The sequence below is a fragment of the Microcaecilia unicolor genome, chromosome 7 (assembly GCF_901765095.1).
Source record: "Microcaecilia unicolor chromosome 7, aMicUni1.1, whole genome shotgun sequence".
Lineage (NCBI taxonomy): Eukaryota > Metazoa > Chordata > Amphibia > Gymnophiona > Siphonopidae > Microcaecilia > Microcaecilia unicolor.
Genome location: NC_044037.1, coordinates 308,664,660 through 308,679,625, shown reverse-complemented (window position 1 = coordinate 308,679,625; position 14,966 = coordinate 308,664,660). Strand labels below are relative to the sequence as shown.

The window sequence follows — 14,966 nt, the reverse complement described above, 5'->3', positions numbered from 1 at the left end:
GTGAAGTGTTGGCCCACAGGGGTGGGGGCCTGACTGGCACCAGCTATTTTCATGTGATGTCTGTGTAGATTGAATCTTGTCTTAAGCATCTGGCCTGTTTCTCCAATATAGCATCCTTCGTTACATTTCTTACACTGAATGATATATACCACATTGGAAGATGAGCATGTAAAATAGTCCTTTATGTTGAATATTTTTCCTTTGTGAATGACTGTGGGGTCTTGTGAAATGTTTTGGCATAGTTTGCAGCTGGCTGTGTTACACATTTCACAAGACCCCACAGTCATTCACAAAGGAAAAATATTCAACATAAAGGACTATTTTACATGCTCATCTTCCAATGTGGTATATATCATTCAGTGTAAGAAATGTAACGAAGGATGCTATATTGGAGAAACAGGCCAGATGCTTAAGACAAGATTCAATCTACACAGACATCACATGAAAATAGCCGGTGCCAGTCAGGCCCCCACCCCTGTGGGCCAACACTTCTCAAGACCAGAACACTGCACCAGTGATTTCACAGTAAGAATACTGAAAGGTAATTTTAAAACAATACAGGAACGTAAGACCTTTGAAATAAGAATGATTGAATATTTTGACACACAACAAACAATAAGGATCTGGGTTTTCTAACTCATTATAAACCATAAAGCTGTATTTCTCTGTTTATTACTCTCCTCTCACCTACCAACACCCATTCTGTTAGAATATCAATGAAATGCTTTGATGTCTCCATGCCAGTGGCGTAGCCAGACTGCCAATTTTGGATGGGCCTGAACCTAAAGTGGGTGGGCACAAAATTTTCTCTCTATTCCCCCTTCCCCAGCAAAATTTAGTCACACTAATCAGATGCATTTGTCACATAGGGGTAAAGTGCTGCTTTTCAGTGCATCAGGTTTCAGAAAATTTATTTAAAAGCCTAACACCCTTTTCAATGAGCTTTCAGAGGCCAAAACCTCCTGCCTCAGGTCAGCATAACGCTGTTATGGTATCCTCTCCTGACCTAAGGAAGGAAGTATTGGTCTCTGAAACTTTATTAACACAGGTACCATATTACTTTATCCTAAATTAAAATAAAATTATTTTCTTTACCTTTGTTGTATGGCCATTTACTTTTTCTCATTGTGTTGCTCCCAGTCTCTAGATTCTACTTTCCTTCGTCTTTCTCTTGCCAGGGTTTCCTGTCCATTCACCACCTATGGCTTTTCATCTTTTCCTCACCCTTGTTCTCCACATGCCCCTTCCTCTTATTCTCCAGTCTTTCCCTACTCTGTCCTCTCCCTCTTTCCATCCAGCAGCTCCCCTCTTTCTTTTGCATCCAGCGTCTCCTTTTTCTCCCTACCCTTCCATCCAGTGTCTTCCCTCTTTCTCTCCTCATCCTTCCACCCATCTACCCTCTCTCCTGATCCTTCCATCTAGTGTCTCTATCTCTCTACCCTTTTCTGTTCAGTCTCCCCTCTCTCTCTCTCTCCACATCCTTCCAGTCTCTCCCCTTTCTCTCTGCATCCTTCCATCCATCACCCCTCTTTCTCTCCCTATCCTCCCATGTCCAGCGGCTCTCTCCCTTCCTCCTCTCCCTCCCATGTCCCAACGGCTCTCTCCCTTCCCTCCAGTCCCTTCTTCCTCTCCCTCCCATGTCCCAACGGCTCTCTCCCTTCCCTCCAGTCCCTTCTTCCTCTCCCTCCCATGTCCAGCAGCTCTCTCCCTTCCCTCCAGTCCCTTCTTCCTCTCCCTCCCATGTCCCAGCAACTCTCTCCCTTCCCTCCAGCCCCTTCTTCCTCTCCCTCCCATATCCAGTAGCTCTCGCCCTTCCCTCCAGTCCCTTCTTCCTCTCCCTCCCATGTCCCAGCAGCTCAGCCATTTTTCCTCCAGGTCCGCATCCTTCGTGCTGTCTCTATCCCTTTTGTCCCACGGAGGCAGCGCTTCCTTCCTGCCCTGTCTTCTCCCCAAACTCCGCTGCATCGGTCTCTCCCTGCAAGTGGAATCCTCCTTCGCCGGTCGCGCTGCGCTGCCATGCACATGCAGCTTCGCTCCTCCCCCTGCCGCGTTCATCCGGCCCTAAACAGGAAGTGCATCACAGAGGGCCAGATAGACGCGGCAGGGGGAGGAGCGAAGCTGCATGTGCATGGCAGCGCAGCGCGACCGGCGAAGGAGGATTCCACTTGCAGGGAGAGACCGATGCAGCGGAGCTTCGGGAGAAGACAGGGCAGGAAGGAAGCGCTGCCTCCGTGGGACAAAAGGGATAGAGACAGCAATGCGGATGGGCGGGCCTGGAGGGAAAATGGGTGGGCCTACCAACACCCATTCTGTTAGAATATCAATGAAATGCTTTGATGTCCCCATGCATACCCCCACCCTCCCACTCTGTCAGACTGTCAAAGTAATGCTTTGATGTTTCTCTCATATATACTATCTGCTACCTCATTTGCTTATTTCCGATCTGAGGAAGAAGGGCAACCTTCGAAAGCTAATCAAGAAATGTATTAAGTTATGTCCAATAAAAAAGGTATCATCTTATTTTCTTTTCCATGTTTTATTTTGTTTGATTTCTATTGATAACCTTTAAGAGTGGACTAACACGGCTACCACACCTCTCTACTGCCAGGTACTTGTGATCTGGATTGACCACTGATGGAAACAGGACTCTGGGTTAGATGGACCATTGGCTGTTCTTATGTTCTTATGTACATAGGGAAATATAATCCCAGGTACAAGTACAAAATGCTGGGTGTTGAGTTAAGAGTCACCACTCAAGAAAAAGATCTTGGAGTAACTGTGGACAATACATTGAAATTCTCATCCCAGTGCAGTGTAGTAGTCAAAAAAAAAAAGCATATCTACATTTTGGGATGTTTCAGGTTCTTATGACCTCAACTGGCTACTGTCAGAGATAGAATTCTGGGCTCAGTGGCCCTTGGAGGAACTCAGTATGGCTTAATGTTTTTATGTAAAGCCCCTAGCAGGGAGAGCTATGTGTCCCAACAGATAGAGAGAAAACATCCCACTGAGAGTATATGGACATATCATTGCATCCAGAGAAAAGTCCCAGGTAGGTAGAGACATGTTACAATATCTGGAGAACCCCAGTCCCGTCCTCCCTCATGGCAGCTACAGAGATGAACTGTAAAATCCAGGAAAACTCACCCTCTAGTAAAGCAGAAAGGGAAAGGAGTTTAAAAGTGAGAAGAGAGCATGAGATGGGAAACAAGAGAGATTACACTAGACCAGTGATTCTCAACCCAGCCCTTGGGACACACCTGGTCAGACAGGTTTTCAGAATACCCACAACAAATAAGCATGAGACAGATCTGCATGCAAATATTCATCTTGGCTTCACTCAATGGATCATTGTAAACTGTAGTATGCCAAACTCATTTTAAATCCTCACAGGCTCCTTTTTCGTTGTGGTTCTGTCCGTCCTTTAGTTTACATTTTGGAATAATTTTATCTTGTGGAAAGCAGACATGAACGCCAGTCTGGTAAGTGTGTGAATACAGTGAAAAAGACATACTAAGAATACTGCAAGAACACTAATAGAAAGACAAACAGATCAGTGAAGAATACAAGCAGTATTCTCTCAAACACAGCCTGTTTCCTGCTCAGTACATGGCAATTAACATAGCAAGCGTTAAAAGACCCCTTACCTTCTCCATTTAGGCAGTCTGCCAGCAACAGCCATGCATCCACTGCTCTTCCACCAGATTTCAGTTTCTGAGATATTCTGCTGAGCAAAGAGATGAATAAAAAGAAACAGCAAAGATGAAATCAAAAGTGAAAGAGCAGCAGGATGTTAAGAGAGGGAAAGGTCAACCTCACACCCTGAGAGTAAGCTAATCAATCCAGAACTCCAACTAGAAACTATGAACCTCCCACGCTGGATAAAGCAATATATTATCCACAAAGTACCTTTCCAGAGAATGGACTGAAAAGTCAGAAAGCACAGTCAGGCCATTCCTGGATTTTCAGTATCTGTTTCTTAACGTAGAAACTCAGAAATAAAATTGGTAATAATAATATACCTTAAAAATAAAAACAAAATAAAGTGACACCTTTTTACTGGACTAACTTAAAACATTTCAGGGTAAATATTCAGCAGGCGGGATTATACCTGGATATTTAATGGTGGGGAATGTCCAGGCCAAGCACTGAATATCTGGTTTGCATGACCAGCTATCCCTTATCTGGTTAACAGCGATATACAGCGCTGAGCATCTGGTTTCTGCGACTGGCTATCCCTGATCCAGTTAAGTGGGATATTCAGCACTGAACATCTGGTTTGAGCGACTGGCTATCCATTATCCGGTTAAGTGCGGGATTCAGTACTGAACATCTGGTTTGTGCGGCCGGCTATCCCTTATCCGGTTAAGTGCGGGATTCAGTACTGAACATCTGGTTTGTGCGGCCGGCTATCCCTTATCCGGTTAAGTGCGGGATTCAGCACTGAACATCTGGTTTGTGCGGCCGGCTATCCCTTATCCGGTTAAAAGCGGGATTCAGCACTGAACATCTGGTTTGTGCAACCGGCTATCCCTTATCCGGTTAAGTGCGGGATTCAGCACTGAACATCTGGTTTGTGCGGCCGGCTATCCCTTATCCGGTTAAGTGCGGGATTCAGCACTGAACATCTGGTTTGTGCGGCCGGCTATCCCTTATCCGGTTAAAAGCGGGATTCAGCACTGAACATCTGGTTTGTGCAACCGGCTATCCCTTATCCGGTTAAAAGCGGGATTCAGCACTGAACATCTGGTTTGTGCAACCGGCTATCCCTTATCCGGTTAAGTGCGGGATTCAGCACTGAACATCTGGTTTCTGCGGCCGGCTATCCCTTATCCGGTTAAAAGCGGGATTCAGCACTGAACATCTGGTTTGTGCAACCGGCTATCCCTTATCCGGTTAAGTGCGGGATTCAGCAGTGAACATCTGGTTTGTGCGGCCGGCTATCCCTTATCCGGTTAAGTGAGGGATTCAGCACTGAACATCTGGTTTGTGCAACCGGCTATCCCTTATCCGGTTAAGTGGGGGATTCAGCACTGAACATCTGGTTTGTGCGGCCGGCTATCCCTTATCCGGTTAAGTGCGGGATTCAGCACTGAACATTTGGTTTGTGCGGCTGTCTATCCCTTATCCGGTTAAGTGCGGGATTCAGCACTGAACATCTGGTTTGTGCGGCCGGCTATCCCTTATCCGGTTAAGTGCGGGATTCAGCACTGAACATCTGGTTTGTGCGGCCGGCTATCCCTTATCCGGTTAAAAGCGGGATTCAGCACTGAACATCTGGTTTGTGCAACCGGCTATCCCTTATCCGGTTAAGTGCGGGATTCAGCACTGAACATCTGGTTTGTGCGGCCGGCTATCCCTTATCCGGTTAAAAGCGGGATTCAGCACTGAACATCTGGTTTGTGCAACCGGCTATCCCTTATCCGGTTAAGTGCGGGATTCAGCACTGAACATCTGGTTTGTGCGGCCGGCTATCCCTTATCCGGTTAAGTGCGGGATTCAGCACTGAACATCTGGTTTGTGCAACCGGCTATCCCTTATCCGGTTAAGTGGGGGATTCAGCACTGAACATCTGGTTTGTGCGGCCGGCTATCCCTTATCCGGTTAAGTGCGGGATTCAGCACTGAACATTTGGTTTGTGCGGCCGGCTATCCCTTATCCGGTTAAAAGCGGGATTCAGCACTGAACATCTGGTTTGTGCAACTGGCTATCCCTTATCCGGTTAAGTGCGGGATTCAGCACTGAACATTTGGTTTGTGCGGCTGGCTATCCCTTATCCGGTTAAGTGCGGGATTCAGCACTGAACATTTGGTTTGTGCGGCCGGCTATCCTTTATCCGGTTAAGTGCGGGATTCAGCACTGAACATCTGGTTTGTGCGGCTGGCTATCCCTTATCCGGTTAAGTGCGGGATTCAGCACTGAACATCTGGTTTGTGCGGCCGGCTATCCCTTATCCGGTTAAGTGCGGGATTCAGCACTGAACATCTGGTTTGTGCGGCTGGCTATCCCTTATCCGGTTAAGTGCGGGATTCAGCACTGAACATCTGGTTTGTGCGGCTGGCTATCCCTTATCCGGTTAAGTGCGGGATTCAGCACTGAACATCTGGTTTGTGCAACCGGCTATCCCTTATCCGGTTAAGTGGGGGATTCAGCACTGAACATCTGGTTTGTGCGGCCGGCTATCCCTTATCCGGTTAAGTGAGGGATTCAGCACTGAACATTTGGTTTGTGCGGCCGGCTATCCCTTATCCGGTTAAAAGCGGGATTCAGCACTGAACATCTGGTTTGTGCAACTGGCTATCCCTTATCCGGTTAAGTGGGGGATTCAGCACTGAACATTTGGTTTGTGCGGCCGGCTATCCTTTATCCGGTTAAGTGCGGGATTCAGCACTGAACATCTGGTTTGTGCGGCTGGCTATCCCTTATCCGGTTAAGTGCGGGATTCAGCACTGAACATCTGGTTTGTGCAACTGGCTATCCCTTATCCGGTTAAGTGGGGGATTCAGCACTGAACATCTGGTTTGTGCGGCCGGCTATCCTTTATCCGGTTAAGTGCGGGATTCAGCACTGAACATCTGGTTTGTGCGGCCGGCTATCCCTTATCCGGTTAAGTGAGGGATTCAGCACTGAACATCTGGTTTGTGCAACCGGCTATCTCTTATCCGGTTAAGTGAGGGATTCAGCACTGAACATCTGGTTTGTGCAACTGGCTATCCCTTATCCGGTTAAGTGGGGGATTCAGCACTGAACATCTGGTTTGTGCGGCCGGCTATCCTTTATCCGGTTAAGTGTGGGATTCAGCACTGAACATCTGGTTTGTGCGGCCGGCTATCCCTTATCCGGTTAAGTGAGGGATTCAGCACTGAACATCTGGTTTGTGCAACCGGCTATCTCTTATCCGGTTAAGTGAGGGATTCAGCACTGAACATCTGGTTTGTGCAACCGGCTATCCCTTATCCGGTTAAGTGCGGGATTCAGCACTGAACATCTGGTTTGTGCAACCGGCTATCCCTTATCCGGTTAAGTGCGGGATTCAGCACTGAACATTTGGTTTGTGCGGCCGGCTATCCCTTATCCGGTTAAGTGAGGGATTCAGCACTGAACATCTGGTTTGTGCAACCGGCTATCTCTTATCCGGTTAAGTGAGGGATTCAGCACTGAACATCTGGTTTGTGCAACCGGCTATCTCTTATCCGGTTAAGTGAGGGATTCAGCACTGAACATCTGGTTTGTGCAACCGGCTATCCCTTAACTGGTTAAGTGCGATATTCAGCACTGGACCGCCTATGTGGTAAAGATAGTACTGTGTTTCATGCAGTCCGATTTGTCTGGTTAACCTAGGAAATTAAGGGTCCCTTTTAGCATTTTTAGAATGACTAAACGCTAGAGATGCTCATATACTAGTATTTTTTTTATTTATTGCATTTGTATCCCACATTTTCCCACCTATTTGCAGGCTCAATGTGGCTTACAGAGTTTGGTTATGGCATAGTTATTCCATAATATCAGATACAATTATTAGTGTTCAGAGATTAGGTAAGGGAAGAGAGAAGGTATTAGGCAGGATAGAGGTGGACTGTAATAAACTGTGTGGATTGGTGAGGTAGTTTTGTAGGGCTGTGTGTTTTCTTTGTAGGCCTTGTGGAAGAGACCTGTCTTCAGGGATTTGCGGAAGTTATTTATTTCATCGATAGCTTTCAGGGCTGTAGGTAGTGCATCCCACAACTGCGTGCTTAGATACAAGGTGGTGGCGTGTATCAGCTTGTATTTTAGTCCTTTACAGCTGGGGAAGTGCAGATTGAGAAATATGGGACTCTCTAGCATTTAGCATGCACTAAAAACGCTAGCGCCCCTTTGTAAAAGACCCCCTCAGTGTTGAACATTGGCAGTTAACTGCGTAAGTGCTGACTCTGCCCTAGGACTGCTCACAAAATAATCGGCTACAGCTTTAGTGGTTAGTGCCGATATTCAGTGACACTGACTGGTTAACTGCCACTAATTATCAGTTGATAGCCCAACACAAACAATTTAACAACCCAGGAGCCTCTCCTGGCAAGTTAAATTGCTTTGACTATCAAACTCTTCTTTACTAGTATTGAAATAGATTAGAAGCTGTAAACCAGGACCGATTCACCAATTGCTTTGCCCTGAAATCAGGCCACTCTGCCCCAGTAGCAACTGGAAGTCTTCACACCACTGCCTCTCTCTAGACTCTGGCCCTGAGCATCTTACTAATTTATTTCAGAGCCATAAACACCAGAATAGCCTTAGGGTGGTAGAAATCAACACAAGTGCCCTGGCTCACCACAGAGGGAGTCAAACCTGATTAAAACTGAAGAAGGCACAACCTGTGAACAGGCTTTTTCAACCCTCTCCCAAATATCTGCCCTAGACTATGGCAATTCTAACACCAGCCCTGTCCAACACCCCCAACTAATCTAATCTTGTGTCTCCTTCAACCCCATTAACAGTCCAAAGATATTATGCACCTTAGCTCAGAGGAATCCACGTTTTTTCAACAGTGATTTTAGGACAAAAAGCTCCCTGAGAAACTTAAGAGGGGTGTCAAACGTAGCTGCTTGCTCAATTATTTACTTAATATGTTGGCGTGGGTGGGTGCATGACCATGGTTATTACTGTATTATCTCCCAATATTACTGTATTATCTTTCAAGCTAGGTCTTATGTTTTAAATACTGTAATCCTTTATTATGTTTTGATCTACTATGAATTTGTGTAATTTGTTTTCTCCCTGAATGACACTGTAAACTGCTACAGCTTTCATTGAATTAAACACAGTATATTAGATGTTTTTAAAGGAGAAACTGAAGAGCACTTTCCCAAAATTCAGTCAGTCCATTTTTGTCAGTTTTGAGCTATGCAATTAATTTCGTTCATCAAGGCATGATAATGTAGTTTATTCTTGTGCCAAAATTCACTCAGTCCATGAGTTCTGGCACAGGAATACACTATAGTAAATCTTGCCTCGATAAACGAAATTAATTGCTTAGCTCAAACTGCCCCCCCCCCCCCCCAAAAACAAAATAGAGTGATGTTTTGAAAAGTGCTCTTAAATTATGTTTTACCTGATATTTTTCTTTCCTTTAGTCTTACTAGACCAGTCCAAAACATGTGGAATATGTCTGTCAACCAAAGGATGGATACAGAGAAACAAAGCAGTTCTGTGTGATTCATTCCATAAGGGCACTGTGCAGTCTTAGAATACTCAGTAATTTGGATGACCAAGCAATGAAGCTTACGTTCATCCTTCAGGTCAAATGTCACATTCATTGATTAAGCAAACGAAACAACAGGGGAAGAGATCTACACAAATCAGACAGAACTCCAAAAAAGCAGAGGAAATCACACAGCTCCAAACGTGTAGAGAGAACAAGTAGCCTTTATTTCAAAGTACCAACAAATAAAGACCTCACACGGGTCCGTGTTTCAGCGGAGACACCACCTGCATCAGGGGTCTAACAGAATTGCTCTCTAAAAGAACAATCTTCTACATACGATGCAAAAAACAGGAGAAAAAAATCCAGAATTAATCAAGTTCAGAAATATTTCACTAGGGAGGGTTTCTGGATTGGTCTGGTAAGACTAAAGGAAAGAAAATTATTAGGTAAAAGAGAACTTCTCCTTTGCGTCTATACCAGACCAGTCCAGACCATATGGGATGTAGCAAAGCAGTCCTGAAACTAGGTAGGACTTTAAAAAAACATGCTAGTACATGCAGTACTAAGAAAGGGTGAAACTTTGTACCTGCATAGTGGGAGTATATGGCTCAGAAAAAAGTAGGAAAGAACAATTATGTCACTCTACATCAATCATCCAGATTCACCATGGAGAACTTTGCTCATTAAGGGGGTCTTTTACTAAACTGTGGTAGCGTTTTTAGTTCACGGTAGAAATCAGCTGGTGGTAAACGCCAAGATGCCCATAATATTCCTATGGGATTCTCGGCATTTACGGCCAGCTGATTTCTACCCAAACTAAAAACCTACTGCGGCTTAGTAAACGACCCCCTAAATTCAAAAACTCCTAAAAGAAGGGTCAAAAATCAGTTCTGCAGGTTGTTCCCACAAGCCACTTGAACCAGAAGGCAGTGAAAAGAAAAATGAACTCTGATGGAAATGAACATCACTCACTGAGATATTAATTCAGTAAAAAAACAGAGCTGCCTACCAATATTTAAGTAAAGCGGATATTTAGTTTTCTTGAATCTTCCCTTCCCTAACAAGAGGAAGATAAGGGAGGTAAGAGTCATAAGTACATATTGCCATACTGGGAAAGACCAAAGGCCCATCAAGCTCAGCATCCTGTTTCCAACAGTGGCCAATCCAGGTCACAAATACCCGGCAAGTTCCCAAAAACGTACAAAACATTTTATGCTGCTTATCCAGAAAGTGTTGGTTGTGTATCTGTAATGCAGGCAGTATTAAAGGTTGGAAATGTTGTTAAAATAGGGATACCAACCTGTGTTACTCCATGCAGAACCTACAGGTCACAGCATAATCGGAAAAGCTAAGTGGGTCTGCTTTAGGTTTTGTGCTAGAGGTGTATTCCTAAGCCAGCTGGCCCACTGATCTAGGGAGGAATTAGGAAACTAGTTCACTCTAGAGCAGGGGTTCTCAAGCCAGTCTTCAGGACACACCTAGCCTGTCAGGTTTTCAGGATAACCTGGTTTGGCCACTGGAAACAGGATACTGGGCTAGATGGACCATTGGTCTGACCCAGTATGGCTATTCTTATGTTATGTTCACCTAAAGCAAGCTCTTGCAACCACAATGCCACACATAGCAGCCTGCAAAGCCAAGGCTGACACATCAAATGTCTACTTCAGGAAGGTCTCCAGCCTGCAAATCTGAGGATCCTTCAGAACCATACCCCGTTTCACTGGGATCAAAGTCCTCTTCATAACTACTGCCACACCGCATCAAGCTTTGGTGGCTGCAAGGACTATTTATCCTCCATTGGAATGGGTTAAAGGCCCATCATGGACTGGGGTAAAGGCACATCCTGGACCTCTCCACCTTAAAAGTGGCATCTGGCGCATTCCACTCCAATGTGACCATGCCCTGGTTGTCCTGTGGAAAGGGAAAGGATCGAGTGTGTTTCTTAATGCCCTTCAGGTGCAGATCACTTTTCCTGACCTTGACCTCCTAAGGGTAGGGTCCTCTTACAAATCTAGAATGGAAGAGACCTGTCTAATAAGTACCTGAAGCTCATCCTCCGGGAAGACCCTAACCACGGTAGGGTCTTCTCCAGGTGGCACTTCCTCTGTATCTTTGTCCTCAGAAGGCTCGCCCACCAGAGACCCTTCCTTCAGGATCTCTAAATCTTCCTCAGATGCACCAGACCAAGTCTCCCTAAGGTCCACAATGCAATCCAGTCTTTGCCTGTTAGAGACTCTAGAGCTATCCTCAGCTACATCTCAGGCCTGATTGGCATTGGCACTGACCCCCGTACCCCTAAGATCTCAGGGTGCCAGTTCGCCTGACTGGCGCAAACAAAAGGCTTGATACATAACTAAGATAAACTCTCTGGGGGAAAACCCAGTTCCCTCCAGAGCTCTCATCTTTAATTTTGCACCACACACACACCCTCATGGGATGTAGCCACAGCAGCTCCTCTGCCACCGGCATAGCATCCAAGATGGTGGCAGCCATCTTCTGACTTGGCTCTGCACTCAGTGCCAACCGGTGCTCCCAAGTCCTCCAGCCACCCAATGTCAACTGATGACCCGCTGCCCTTCGACGCACCATAGAGCCAACAATCCACCCCTGAGTTTTCCAAGCTGCACCAAATGCATATGGCACCACCAGGACTCCATTACACTCATACTTCACAAGTCACCAGTGCATGTGGCCCACCTTCCACTCCCAGGAAGGACACAGGCCTTCTCATTACCAGGCAGATGGAAGGAGGCAGCAGCAGAGAAAAAATAACAGAACTGTCCCAGGAGCAAATAGGCACAGCACAGAAGGAGCCTTTTTTGTCTGTCTGCCAATGGGATCACTAACAGGCTCTCAAAGTCTCAGTGCCACAAGCATGGGAAGAAAATCGAGGTACAAGCCACTTCAGAGAGACGCCAGGTAAGGGGAGCACCAGAGCGGGGGGGAGGGAGGGGGGGGGCCTGCCACTGAGGTGTAACACCCCTGGGGCACTGAGCTGGGCCAGTCAAGACCCTTCCTCCATGAAGCAGAGCTTACTCACTACTGCTCTGCCTCTTTTTGTTTTCTTCCTTGCTTGGAAATCCCAAACAGCCCTAAACACAACTGGCCTACCTGCCCAGGGCAGGCGGTACAGGTTTACCCATGTTTAGCATCTGCTGGAGACTGAGAAATACCTGGCTAGCAGAGGACTAAACAAGGCAGATATAGGAAGTTCTGAAGTCACTGTTCTCAGTCTCCATCTGCTGGTAGGATTCTAGGGATGCTAATTATTTATTTCTTTGTCTCCATCCACTGTTGATGGAACCTACATGTTCTTTTCTGGTCTGGTATGGAAACTAAGGGGTCATTTTACTAAGGTGCGCTAACAGACTTAATGTGCTTTAAGTGTCATGCAGCCCATAGGTATACAATAGGCTGTGCAGCATTTAGCGACCACTAATTGTTAGCATGTGCTAAATCCATTAGCTACATCTATTATCTTAGTAAAAAGGACCCCTAAGAAATAATTATGTGCAAAAGCTGCATAATCAGAAATCCTCAAACATTTTAGCCTCTTATGACATGATTTATAACCACAGAAATTCAAAATTATGTGTACAAGCTAAATACGTAAAAAAACATAAAATTTTCTGCTAAAATTCTTAAGTAGGCTGCACCCCAAGATCAGGTGTGCCATATTTGGTCCACAGGCCACACATAAGATACCCCTGCCCTAGGTGAACTTTCTACCTTGCCCCCGCCTCAATGAGCTTTTAGGCACCTAAGCTCTCGTTCCTACTCCCCCCAAGATTCTGATAATTTAACTGAACAATGATGATCACTCCAACACCACCTCTCCCAAATGACCCTATAAAAATGCATAATTGGACATCACTGGGTCAATATTCAAAAGGGTTTAATCAGGCAGGAGAGGCTCTACTGAGCTGGCCAGACACAGATATTCAGCAGTACTTAACTGGATAGTGCTGCTGAATATCACCAGAAACTGGACATCTCCTAACTGGCAAGGTTAGGGGGTGGAGTTAGGGCAGAGCAGCAACTTAGCCAGTCAACGATACTGAGTCCGCTAGCTGGCTAAGTGAGCACATAAAGTTCGGACAGCAAAACGGCTGAGTTAACCCGACACCTGCCTGAATGTTGGCTACTGCCCGGTCAACTTCCAGTTCAGTGGACATACCTGGATAGTCAATGCTAGGAGCCACATATGCCCCAGTATTGAATTTTCTGGGTTGGGTCAGCCTGTGGCTGGAAGCAGCTGATAAGCCAATTTACCCCCCATATTTTAAAATATTAAACTCTTTCATATATATATATATATATAGATAGATAAAGATAGATGTAAATATATAAAGTGACACACACAAAGATATACATACATACAGGTCAAGAATTATGTTTTTTTTTAACAGAGTGCCTAGGTCCCCAGACCTGTGCACCCACTAATCCAATTCTGAACTCATATGACCCTGACCTTACCACAACCTAATTCTGAACCCCCTCACAACCCAACATGAACACCCACAAACCTAATCCTGAACATCAGACACCCTGACCTGACCCCCCCCCCCCCCCCCAATCATGCACCCTGAACTGAGGTCCCACTAACCTAACAGGACACTCACACATAACCTTGCCTGATCCAAGCACCCGCTAACATCCTAAATCCTGACCTGTGCCCCCCAACACTAACCTAATGATGAACCTTACAGACACCCTGACCTGAGACTCCATTAACCTAATCCTGAACCTCACATACTCACTCTCAGCCCTTTATTAAACCAACTGACCTTTGCCACCCCGCCATTAACCTAATCCTGAACCCCACACACAGAGAGAACTGAGCCCCACCCTTAACCTAATCCTTTATCTCTCAGGCCCCCCACCTCGGCTGCCCACATTCACCTGACCCCTTCTCTCGCCTCTTTCTTTTCTTTCCTGCCCATTATCTTCTATTTCCTACCCTCTCTTACCCCATTTTCCCTTCCTACCTCTCTCTTGCCTTTCTATCCGCTCCCCTTACCTTCCAGTTCTCTTAAACATTTACTTCTCTTCTGCCCTTTTTCCCCTTCCCTTTCTCTCTCTACCTCCTGCCCCTTATCTTGCCTCTTCCCTCTTTCCCTCCTCCCCTTCCCCTGTTCCCTCTCTCTCACTTTCTCTTACCTACGCCTTCTCTTCTTCCTGCCCCTTCTTTGGTCCCTTCCCACTCTCTCCTTTCTTTGCCTTGTTTTATCCCTTCTCTTTCTTTTGCCCCTTCTTCTCCTTTTCTTTCCTTACTCTTCTGTTATTCCTTCAATCTTCCCCTCCTGGCCCTTCTCTTGCCCTTAAACCCTCCCAGTCTCTTTCCTACCTCTTCTCTTAACTCTTCCTTCCCTCCCTTTCTTCTGCCCCTTCTCTTACCCTCTCATTCTCCTTCCCTCCTGTCTCATCTCCTTCCCTTTCTTGCCCCCTCCTTCTCGCACCTTCTCTCTCCCTTTCTCTCCTGTCCCTTCTCTTTTTCCCTCCCTCTCTCTCCATTGCGCCCCCTTCTACTCTTTCCCTGGCCCCTTCTTATTCCTCCCCTCTTTTAGTCCTACCCTGACTCCTCCCCCTTTCCCCCTGTTCCTTCTCTTGCTCTCTCGTCTCCCTACTGCCCCTGCTCCACTCCCTTTTTCCATTCTACCCCTTTTCTTGCCCTCTTCCCTTCTTCTTTTTGCCCCTTCTTTGGTCTCCTTTCGTCTTCCTTCCTTCTTTTCTATCCTCCCTTCTCTTCTCCCTCACACTTTCTCTCCTGTCCTTTCTCTTGCCCCAC

The 14,966-nt window shown here is 46.2% G+C and overlaps 1 protein-coding gene across 4 annotated transcripts in view; it reads right to left on the bottom strand.

Moving 5' to 3' along the window:
- The window catches only part of ATG9A (autophagy related 9A), a 110,812-nt gene that overhangs the window by 94,231 nt on the left and 1,615 nt on the right, over positions 1-14,966 (bottom strand). For 2 of the 4 annotated variants that reach the window (XM_030210019.1, XM_030210016.1), the window contains exon 2: positions 3,648-3,724. The gene's annotated coding sequence lies outside the window, so the exon portion shown is untranslated. Of the gene's footprint in view, positions 1-3,647; positions 3,728-13,355; positions 13,417-14,966 lie in introns of those variants that run through there. The other 2 variants (XM_030210018.1, XM_030210017.1) reach the window with 2 other exon arrangements.